The sequence below is a fragment of the Coloeus monedula genome, assembly GCF_965178545.1.
Source record: "Coloeus monedula genome assembly, chromosome: 3".
In the NCBI taxonomy this organism is placed as follows: domain Eukaryota; kingdom Metazoa; phylum Chordata; class Aves; order Passeriformes; family Corvidae; genus Coloeus; species Coloeus monedula.
Genome location: NC_138783.1, coordinates 47,206,215 through 47,217,662, shown reverse-complemented (window position 1 = coordinate 47,217,662; position 11,448 = coordinate 47,206,215). Strand labels below are relative to the sequence as shown.

Below are 11,448 nucleotides of genomic sequence, written 5' to 3'. Positions count from 1 at the left end.
TTCAGCTGTTGGGTTTGTCACTGGCCCTTGCATTAGCAATGTTCTATGCTCAGACATCAACCATCTGTGGAAACATAGGGGTAGCACAAGGTGACCAAGACTGAGTGGTGCATGGCACTATGCGTCTCCTACAGACACCAAATACTGCAGCACATTACTGTGAGGCTTGTCAGGCATCTCACTGGGCTGGGAAGGTAACTTCTGGCTGCAATTCATTTAGTTGTGGAATCAGAGCAGACACCTGTAGCTGTGAGTTGTGATGTAGAAAAGAGAATTTGTATAAATTGCTACTATATTGTGATGCACTTGTGAAGATTTCAGTAAAGGGTGAAAGGAAGGGAGAAAAATAGAGACACAGGGTGTGTCTCCAGGCTTTGGCAGGAGAGTGTGGTGGGAGACACTACAGATGTACTTCATACAGTGCAAGCCACAGAGACATGGTGGCTCTGTGAAGAAGTTGTATGTGCTCAAGCAATGACATAAATTACTCTGGGAATGAAAACAAAGGAAAGGAGCAAGATTTTATGGGAAAAAACGATATATTCGTGTAAGACTCCATTGATTGGAGTTGAACTGCAGTTATGCTAAAATAAGCCATAGCCTTTTGGGGCCTCCAGGAGAGGCAGTATGACAGTACAGAAAACCTTGAGCTTTAAGAATGTAACCATTGAATGTAGATAAAATCCCATGTGACTATGTAGTGACTGAGCTAGTAAATTATTCTTCCTGGAGAACTAAAATGTGGGGAAGTAATGGCTATTATCTGATGCAAGTCAACCATTGCTGTAACAGATTAAGATCTCTAAAATTGAGTTTAAAGGACACAGTTTTTCAGAATGCAGAACTCCCTCTATGGAAGTGATGTACTTTCAGCTGCTGTTGACTTTGGTAAGAATTCCACATGCCCGTTCTCTCAGCGCCTCTTTATGATCCTGTGGCTCAAAGGTGTCATATTTAATGTCACAACTGTGGATTTGAAAAGAAAACCTGCGGACCTGCAGAACCTGGCCCCGGGCACCAACCCCGTTCGTGACTTTTGATGGGGAAGTGAAAACCGACATCAACAAGATCGAGGAATTCTTGGAGGAAAAGCTGGCGCCGCCCCGGTATCCCAAACTCGCACCGAAGCACCTCGAGTCGAACTCTGCAGGAAATGATGTCTTTGCAAAATTCTCTGCATTCATAAAGAACCTGAGAAAAGATGCAAATGAAAATTTGGAAAAAATCTTCACTTAAAGCCCTGAAGAAGCTGGACAACTATTTAAATAGCCCCTTGCCTGATGGAATCGATGCTTACAGCACAGAGGAGGTCACTGTTTCCAGTTGGAAATTCCTGGATGGAGATGAGCTCACTTTAGTGGATTGCAGCCTCCTACCAAAGCTCCACATAATCAAGGTTGTTGCAAAAAAACCCTGAAATTTTCATTTTCCACCTGAAATGACGGGGATTTCGAGATACTTGAAAAATGTATACGCAAGAGATGAATTTACAAACACATGCCCTGCTGACCAGGAGATTGAATATTCATATTTGGATGTGGCAAAGAGAATGAAGTAACCAGAAGATGCCTCTGTTTATTGCTTCTGTGATGGACAACAGCCAAGCTGGAAAAGCAAAAACCAGCAGAGATTCTGCAGTGTGATTTTAAGTTCTGCTATTGGCCAATCCTTTTATAATGATTGTATTGCATTTACTCCTTCTTAAAAAAAAAAAAAAATTGATTTATAAACCTATGCCTCAATTTTAAAAACTTTGAGAAGATCTACTTCTCTGACCTTCACAGTTACCAGATCTAATTCTTGCTGTGTGATTATTAGCCATTTCCTGAAACTCTTGAGCTGCTAAGGAATCTCCAGGATGTAAGACACAGGGAACAGTGTTACCCTGGTTAATGCAACCTCAAATCATATTAGGAAATGAGTACTTTAAAAACAGAACATCAACAACAGTGTTTTCCATTTGTGGGTTTCAGTGCTGTAATTCACCACATGCAGCAAACCACATGTAGAGTTGCAGTACTCTCGGACAAGCTGCCTGCAAGTGCAGGTGTCAGCCTGCCCCATTTAAATTGCTTCATCAGGACTCTGGAGAGCAGCAGTACTGCTGAAGTCAACTCATTTGCCAGATTTGGGGACAGCATGCTGAATCTAATTTGAACTTATACTGAGGGAAGTGCTGCCACAGGCCATTCCAGATCTTTATATGTGCTGTAGAACTTGAGTTTTGGTCAGCAGCTTCAGTCAGGACCTAGAATTCTTTAGATGGCTCAGGCATGTGGATAGATACCTGATTATATTTACCTGAAATATTTAACAGTATAGTTAATGTTGGAGTTTTTAATGCACTCTCTTAAGATGATCTATAAAAGCACAAAAAGCTTAGCATGAAGATACACACAATGGCAAAAGAAATAGTAAAGGAATAAATGCAGATTTCAAAGATTTTTTTTTTTAAAGTTGGTGAAACAATCATGTGAGATGGGGCAAGTGTTATTTGATACTAATATAAAAATGCTATTTTCCAGTTAAATATTTGTTTGTTTAAGAGCTTACTTTCAAAACACTCCACTGAGGGTGGTTGTACTTCCTATGTTTTCTGAGTTAGAGCATATACACAAATTCATACCATGGTAGAGGTGATCTTTCTGCTCCTGGTAGAGCATCTTTCTACTTAGGAATGCTAATACTGAGGAGGAGGGAGTATCTTGAAACAAATATATTTTATGTGAGGAAGCCAGTGCTGTTGTGGTAGCACAGTTGGAAATTTTTCAACACATAAAGGAAATTTGAAGGTTCTGAATCTTTTTGTAGGTGTAACTTAGCAGGTTGTACAAATATCCTGTATCTTTGCTGGCAAGGAACAGCTTCTGCTAAACATAACTCCCTTGGAGTTCTAAATTCAAAGATGGGTTCTGTAAAATTAATTTTTTTCCCCTGCAGCTTTCATGATAAAGGCTCAGTTATTAAATAAGGGCAGCTACTCTAAAAGAGTCGTTGCTCTTAAAACCTTCATAGAAAGTTACAGACACCAAACAAAAGTGGTTACATGCTGAACATGACTTCAAAAGGAGAATGTAAAGTATAAATTTCTTATACGCAGAGTAGAAGTTTATCCTAAAGTGCATGAAGCAGTGAACAAGACAAACTGTTACATTGTCAAGTCTGTCAAAGTTACTCTTTCAGATTTACTTTGTTCTTTCTTTTCATGCCTTTGTTGGTGTAATTTGAGGGGGAAGGAGAAAAAAAAATATCAAGAAAAAAGTGTGTGTAGGCATGACTTTGCTTTCATACTGGCAACACCTTCCTACATGTTTTACCTCGGCTCAGTGAAGTTACAGCATCGTGGCAGGGCACGGCCCAGCACCTGTAGCTGCCCATGGCCCTGCTCTGCCACACTTTCCAGGGGGAGTTCATCTTTGATTGGAATATAAAAGAAGATTATATTGTGTTGCACAGCTGTGTAATTTGGTTCATCTCAGAAAACTCAAACTGCCATGTAATTCAGAATAGTATCAAGCCTGACTAAGGTGAGGAAAATTAAATCTTGGGTGACATAAACAGTGTCAGCATTTTTTTCCCAAGTTGGTCATGGTTTTAATTTGTGAAAGAATAATTAGTGCCTGGTGCTATTCAGGTAAAAAATTGCTGAGGTGTTTCATCCACTATGAGGAGAAGGTCCTTTGGTTAATGAGGCCTGTGCTTTCTAATAAAATTTCAGGAATCCACTTACCCATTTACATGAAGCATGATTTTACTACTGACTTTTAACCAACGGTTTTCTCCAAATGACTATGAAGAAGCTTAAATTTACTTTTTTTTTTTTAGCTTAGTGTAATGAATAATGAAAAAAACTTACAGGCTGCATGGAACTGCATTAGAGTTTACACTGCTAGTGAACCATAAAATCAAATTAAAGTACCATCTGATTAATTTTCTTAATTCTCTGCTATCAGAGTAATAATGGAGGGTAGCATAAGCAAGCTCCTTGTTTAATTGGTACTGTTGTATATTATTTAAGTAATGAGATAAAGTAATTTTTTCCTTAAGCAAGACTGCGTATGTAGAATATATCTTTAGTTAACACAAAACAGAGCTTATTTTAACATCCTGTGGGACATATTTGGCCAATGATAATGTTCATGTATCTATCAAATACTAATTTCTGTAAGTTACATTAAGAAATAGAATAAAAATAGGCTGTTAACCTGCTGTGTTCCTCCATTACGGAAAAAGAGTTCCTGACATGAAAATAAAAGGATCTAGAAGATCCTCTCACTGTGCTCCTATGGTGTTATAGCTCTAACGAGTCTTTTCAAAAACATGGGTCTGTATGTGAAGTTAGTTTTGGTGGGTTTTTTCTTCCCCATGAAGATACTAGTTTTCGTTTTGTACCTTTGTATTGCTAGTTCCTGATCATGAAATAACTTAAAGCAAGCAATTTGTCTTTTTTGAGTTGATTATATTTTTCTCGGTCTTCTGTACTTTAATTTGTATTTTCCTGCTTTCTTTTGTCCATCATAACCAGCAGCTTCTTTAATGAAAAGCTTCTTGCCTGAGACCTCTATCTCAAAACACCTTGGGCTTTACTAGGAATGCCAAATACATGTGTTTGTGATGGTGGTGGCAATTTTCTTCTTGCTCAAAGGACTGTTCCTGTTGTCCCTCCCTATATTTATGTCCAGGTGCTACCTCAAAAATACCAACAAGCTTCATACGTAGGAAGCTAGGCAGTGGATAGATATCTTACTCTAGGCTTCCATGTGTCTTCAAGTATGACTGGCGAAATTAAGGGAAAGGGGTAAAATATTTGAGTGAGGTGTCAGATTTTTTTTTCCTCCTTTCCTCCTCCTACTGTTCTCAAGGGGATATGGTGGTATGAGCAGAGACTGGGAGAGGGAGGAAATAGGTTTGAGACTGGACCAATGTGTCATTGTGTTAAATCCAGCCAGCCAGTGAGGTCATTGTTTTCATCTGAGTAATTTTAGAATGAAAACTCTTACATTATGGAAAACATTGCACATCTTTATTTCAGATATGGAAATATCCAGCCACCCTTTCAGTGGCAGAGCTCTGCTGATTTCATCTGAGGTACTTCTGACTCCCAGTGGTGTAAGCAGGAGGGGAAATCAAATTCTTCTGCCTCATTTCTGAACACTTTGCCACTAACCCAAAGGGCTTATTCTTTAGGTACTTTCCCAGCCTAGACATTTCTTGAAGAGGGAGCTGGTAAATCTGTTGATCTCACCTGTCAGCCCTGAATCTACTAAATCTGACCAGCCTGGAGCTGGCTGCAGTTATGTTGCAGGGAAAAGTTCTTAAGCACCAACTCGTGTTGAGGCTAGATTGTGTTTCAGTGTGCACAGGGAAAATCCTCAAGACTGCATTCTTGGATATTGATTATATTTCAGACTTGGGCTCCAGTAGGCTCATTCTCCGTGTAGTGTGATTTAATTGGGGGACTTGGGCAATCTGCCTAGCTCTGCAATCGATTTGTGTAACCATGAGCTAGCCCTGTCATCTCTTTGCACTTATATTTTAATGTATGTGATCTCTAAGGGTCTGATGTTTGTACCACTTTGAGGATCTTGTATAATACAGGAATTTGAAAACAATCTGTGTATTTTATACAGTATTAACAGTGTGGGGTGGAGATACTGACCATTCCACACAAGCTAATAGAAAGAGCAGGAGGTTTTGGCAGAATGTAAAAAAGCTTTTTTATCATTGAAGTGTGAGAAAGCCATTGCTAGTTGATTCCTTCACAATAATTTATGAAAAATTGATTGGTTTATGACACAGTATCTGCCAGTTGTTACATGGCATAGAGTGCTTAGAGTGTTAGTTTGTGGCAAGTCTTGTGTCTCACAGAGTGAAGATCTGTTCACTCACTTGGTTGTTAAGAGTTAGTACTTCTACCCATGCAGGGTGAAACTTCAGGTCTTTTGAAAGAACACTACCCAGTGCTAGCACTGAAACATTCAGGCTTAAGAGGACCCAAAACATGCAGACTGTGCACAGTGGAGTTTTCTAAAGGAAAAGAGGGGTGAGTAATGGTCTGCAAACTGTAAATATATATTTGCTGAGGAGTTTGTATAACGATACTGTTCATAATATGTAATAGGATTTTTTTATGCATGGAATCTGTTTCTCTTCCTACCGAAGTTAGGGTTCAAATTTACTTACGAAAAGCATTTTAAAAATTAGGAAAAAAGGAACAAACCTGCAGCAAAGGTGTCTAAGTTGTAACATCACTAAAAGTGCAACAATTTCAAGATTGGGGTAGAGTGTGTTTTACTTTCTACTGAAAATATTTTCTAAACACTTAAAGCAATGTCTGAATTAGCCCTATTAAGTCTATAGAGCAAATGAAAGGCCATCTTTTGCAGGAATCTGAGAGCTTCCAGATCATTGCTGTAATGTGTCCCAGTGTTAATGCTTCAACTTCTAAAGGAGAATAATAGGTTTGTCCATACCCCGTGCCTTCAAATGAGGCACTGGAACTTCAGTGAAGTGGGACTGTTTGCCCAAGCTAGCAGCACCAGTGGGAAAATGTTTGTGACTGAGGCCCCAAGAGTAGCACCTCAGATCAATGGGCTGGGGCAGGCTTTGAAGCAACTCCTCATTGACTGAAAAGCAGACATGCTTCCAAGTGAATTGCCTAACATGGGATGAGAGCAGAATGACCAACTGGGCTTCCCCTACCCCAGCTGTAGCCCTTCTGAAGTGGTGTGCTCAGACCAAGCCACTGGTCTAGAATTGATGGAGGAGAGGTGCTGGCAGAGATGTCCACCTGGTGCATCTCGGTTGGCTGCTTCGAGGTGGGTTCATGCAGCTGGGCGTGCACTGCTTCCTGCACTGGGTACCAAGGCAGTGCAGATGGAGCAGCAGGGCCAAGCTCCCAGAGCTGCACTCACAGCTCCAGCCACAGGTGTCATCAGTGTCTTAGAAGTCCAGCTCAAGAGTACCTCAGTGATGGCAGTGAATATTTCTTGTGCCGTCACCACATGTGAATCCCTCACAATAATCATGTGGCCATCTTCTCCCTCACTCCTCCTTTCCCAAGCGCTGCCAAAGGTAGTGCCATGCTGTCATTCCCATTTGACTACTGGGGACCCAGTGATGTGCCATCACTTGACTGCAGGTTGGACTTGAATCCCTAGTGTACAAAGCTGGAATTGAACGAATATGAAACTGCAATTGAGCGACTTAGTGGGTCCTTATCCATGTCTCATGGAGAGAGCTGTGATCAGGCTCCAGGCACACTTCCAGTAATAATTTTTTTTGTACTGCAAATATAAAGCCAGCTGTTTCCATCATGGTCTTATACTTTTGCTGTCCCTTTTTTGTCCAAGTTAAAATACATGGATATATGAGGAAATGAAATAGTATAAAACTTTTGTTATTCAAAATAGGAATTTAAATTTTGTCTTGCTTTTCTCGAATGATTATTGAGATCCTTGCTTGCTTTGTCTGAATCAGTCACTGGTCCCCAGTTGTCTAACCATGCTGTGATAATACCAAAACCGTGTGTATATTGACTTCCCATCCCTGGGCACTTTTGGCCTTGTTCTCCTTGAAAGTTGTTGAAAATAGTGACACCACATATTGGTGGAACAGTACAACTAGGAATGATGCTTATTTACATACTGAGAATAGTAAAATGGAGAAAAGAGCTTGAAATATATTCCAGATTGTATTGCAATTTAAGGGGGTTTTTTTTAAAGCAATCTATTTTCTATGTCATGTGCTTGTGTATAACGTGTCCTTGAGTTAAAATAAGCAAACAAAAACTCAAAAAAAACCCCAACCAACAAATGAAAAAGCCCACCTTAATCTACACATTCTAAAATAATAGTACAAAGAAGATCTTCCCGGTCATTCTGAATGGTCAGTGCTATCACTTTTTAAAATGTGTTTAAAATTTAAAAAATTAACTGCCCAGCCTTACAAAAGCTATTTAGAAGAGGTTAAAGGCATTGGGACCTAAATTATTTCCTCCTCAGTTGTGAAATAACTGGAGCTAAGTTCTTTTTCTTTCTTTTCTTGTTCCCATTCTTTCTTTTTAATAAATGTTATCAGTTCTCTAAAATGAGTGCTTTGTCTGTGTCAGATTAATCAGTGTTTGAAAGGCAGTCTATGGGTGGCAGCAGTTTGAGTTGCAATGTTCTCAGAAGGAGGACTCGCATTAGTCTCAAGTGGTTTTGGGGGGTGCCATGTGATTAATGTTCTCTGGAAATTCGCTTTGGATGTGATAGTCACTAATGTTTACATCAGTAGACAGAACAAAAATGACTTAGTTACATATCATGGGGCCTCTGTGATGACAGAGATGGTCAATATTTTGAATTTGTTTAAAAAACAACCTATTTGTACTCCTACTTCCTGTGACAATCTTTACAAAAACAGAATTGTAGTGGTTCCTGTTTGGTATCTCTGGGGTTTTTTTTAATCTTGGGGGGATAACTGATAGCTGAAGAGTGTTATTCCCTGGAACTGGGTATAGAGATGCCGTGTTTCACTGAAGATGTATTGCAGTCCTGTTTTCATGACTGGCTGAGCGACTGGAATGGAGCACAGCAACAGCTGGGAAGCATGAGGAAAGCTTTGTAGGGATAGGTGTTCTTACTGCAGCTTCCTTTCATAACCCAGCTCTCTATCCTACAAGTTGGGGACTAACCTAAAAGTGCTGTCTATGGATGTCCCCAGAGCATGTTGGGTGATTTTCTGTTAGTCCTCTGCTGAGGGGCTCCCATCCTGTGAGAAGGGGGTGTAATCCTGTGAGGGAGGAGGCTGTGTTCAGAGGCAGAGCTGTGCTTGCAAGACAGACCAGTTTATTGTTGTGAAGTGTAGCAGTCCTGTAACTCCAAGACAAAACTAGAGATGAGGAGGAAAGGAACCTTCCAGATGAGCTGAGGAATGGAGTAATACCTTGGTGAGAATTGTGTGGAAAAAGGCTTGCCAGTAGTAAAATGAGTGTCTGACAGGGTTCTGATGAGATGAATAGTTTTACTGTGATGGTGAAGTTTTTGGACAGAATAATACTTGAGTAAAATACATAATTGCAGGCAAAAAAATATTTGGCTTTGAGGTTTTTTTGACATGCCACATGTCCAAATTCATAGCCATTGACTGAGATGTCAGCATTTATAACAAAAATAATAGCATTTAAACTTCTATTGAACACATACTCAGATTGTTCTGCACTTTGAAAGTGTGTCAAGTTGCTTTCAGCTAGAAAAGCAAGAAGTGGAACATAAAATATTTCAATCAAAAATACCAGAAAATGCATACAGAATACTATGGCACTTTTTTAGCCTTTATTAGCACAGGCAGTGAAGGGATGGTTAGTGGAAATGCTGATGTGATTCTGTGACTTCTAGCACTTGCAGGATCCTGGCCAAAGAAAAACAAAGCGTGAGGACAAATCTTACTATGTTTTGCCACTGTTATTACAGTTCAACTTTTTGGCTAACAATAAAGTTATTAATTCCCTCTTATTCCTGTACATCCTTTTCCTTAAATCAGCATAGATCAAAACTGCCTGTGTGCTTCTGGCATTCTCATGTGGATGTAGGCATGAGGGCTCCCAAATAACTGAGAGCTGATTCTGTGACTGGAATGTGTTTGCGTACTGTGTGGGTGGCAAAGTGTCCATAAATGTTTTAGCACAGTCTAGCTTGCTCTTGGTTTCAGTACAAGATTTACCACTGACCTGTCAGTCCAGCAGTGACATGAAAGATTTAACATTTAAAAGCAAAAAATGCTTTTGCAAGTACTCACTACTGGACAATCCAAGGGCAGGTTGCTGCTAAATATGACTGAGTTGTTAGGTGAACAACTTTAGACAGAGATTGACACTGGGAGAAGGTGCTGGATGCTACTGGTGAATATCCTGGCAGAGCACTGTGATGGCTTTTCTCAGTTCAAGAGATTTATTGTAGTGAGTGGTAAAACTCTTCTGTTGCTAGCAATAATTTTCATCTTACCAGGGGTATAATTACAGATTTTGTCTCAAATGTATATCAAAGGCTAGTAGATGTTTCATGTAGTTCCATTTCCTCTGTAGCTGAGCTGTGTTTTTATCTGTACCATGCCCTGACACTTCAGCATTGCAGGCTTGCAGTGTTTATGTGCTACAGTATTGAGACAAAGCTGAGCCAGCCAAGCTGCTGTTACACTGGTGACGTGTCAGTAGGTGTGTGTATGTGGCATAAAAAATATTGAGAAGTAAAGGTTTTGGGAAAGAGATACGGCAGTGTCCGTAACTGGTGAGAGAGCAAAATCTGTCTAGACACTGGAAATGCTGTTGAAACCTTTCAGCCTCTGTTTCAGTCGTGTGGTGCACACAAATAGTTACAGAAAAAAAAATCTTTTCTGTTTCTAGTGTGCAGCATCAGAACAATTGTGATGGGAAGTGTTGTGTATTGCATAGAAGGGGTGATGAGGTTGTCTCAAATCTTCTGTGTAGCAAACCTGGACCTTAATCACCATTAATTTATCTGCAAAAGGTTCTAATGATCTAAAGTAGCATTTCTGTAAGTAGTGCCATACTTCAACTTCATTCCATAACTATTTGTGTATAGTTATTTGTGTGCTGGGGATATGCAGGGTTTCCAGATATCTTCCATCTCAAATCCCACCAAGCTTTTTCTTCAAGCATTACAACAATGAGAAAAATGCTAATATAAACTTTGAGCTCTTTGTTTGTAAAAAAAGCCATTTGCTGGACAGGAGTGAATCTTTCCCATCCTGGGTTTCAGGCAGCAGTAGTTTGAACAGGAAGTGATATATTTAAGTGGAATATGACTGAAACATTTTAGTGAGAAATGTATTTCTTTTCATGTCAGTTTGATGCTGCTCAGAGATCTAAGACAGTAGATAGAACAGAGTAAGCAAAGGGCACAAAAGATAGTCAAAAGTGCAAGCAAAATATACTTTCGGTGCTCTTCTCCATGACGAAAAATGTGTCTGCCTGCATCCACAACTTAATATCTTTGGAGGATTTGGTCAAAATGCTTGATTTTTCAGAAATTTTTAAGAAATTTGAGGTCATAAGGAATTACTGCAATGAAAAATGCTATTGCTGTTTGTTAATTATTGGCCCACCATTAAATTTCAACATCACCTAGATCATAGATGCAGTACTAGTTTGATGCCATCACTCTACCTTTTTGCTTGTAAACAACCACTTAACATGTAATGGTTTGAAAATACTCATCCGTTACTTGTTTGTTTTCTTCCCAGGCTGGAATGGTGTTAAGATGTGGATACTTCTGGTTTGGCTTGTTTCTTGTGCCCACTGCGTGCCTTGTTAAGGACGTGGCATGGACAGCGTAAGTCCCAAACCAGTCCTCTTGGTGTTACAGGAATTATTCTCTATGCATGTGTTGTCCAGTCCAGTGTTGTTCTGTAAAGAACTCTGAATTCTCTCAGTGATGGCAAAATCGT

At 39.7% G+C, this 11,448-nt stretch overlaps 1 pseudogene across 1 annotated transcript; it reads left to right on the top strand.

The window, feature by feature from the left end:
* The first annotated feature begins 836 nt into the window (after positions 1-836).
* Positions 837-1,558, top strand: LOC309570800 (chloride intracellular channel protein 6-like; annotated as a pseudogene). Its single transcript has one exon. The product of its transcript is annotated as a chloride intracellular channel protein 6-like (transcript).
* The last annotated feature ends 9,890 nt before the right edge of the window (positions 1,559-11,448 follow it).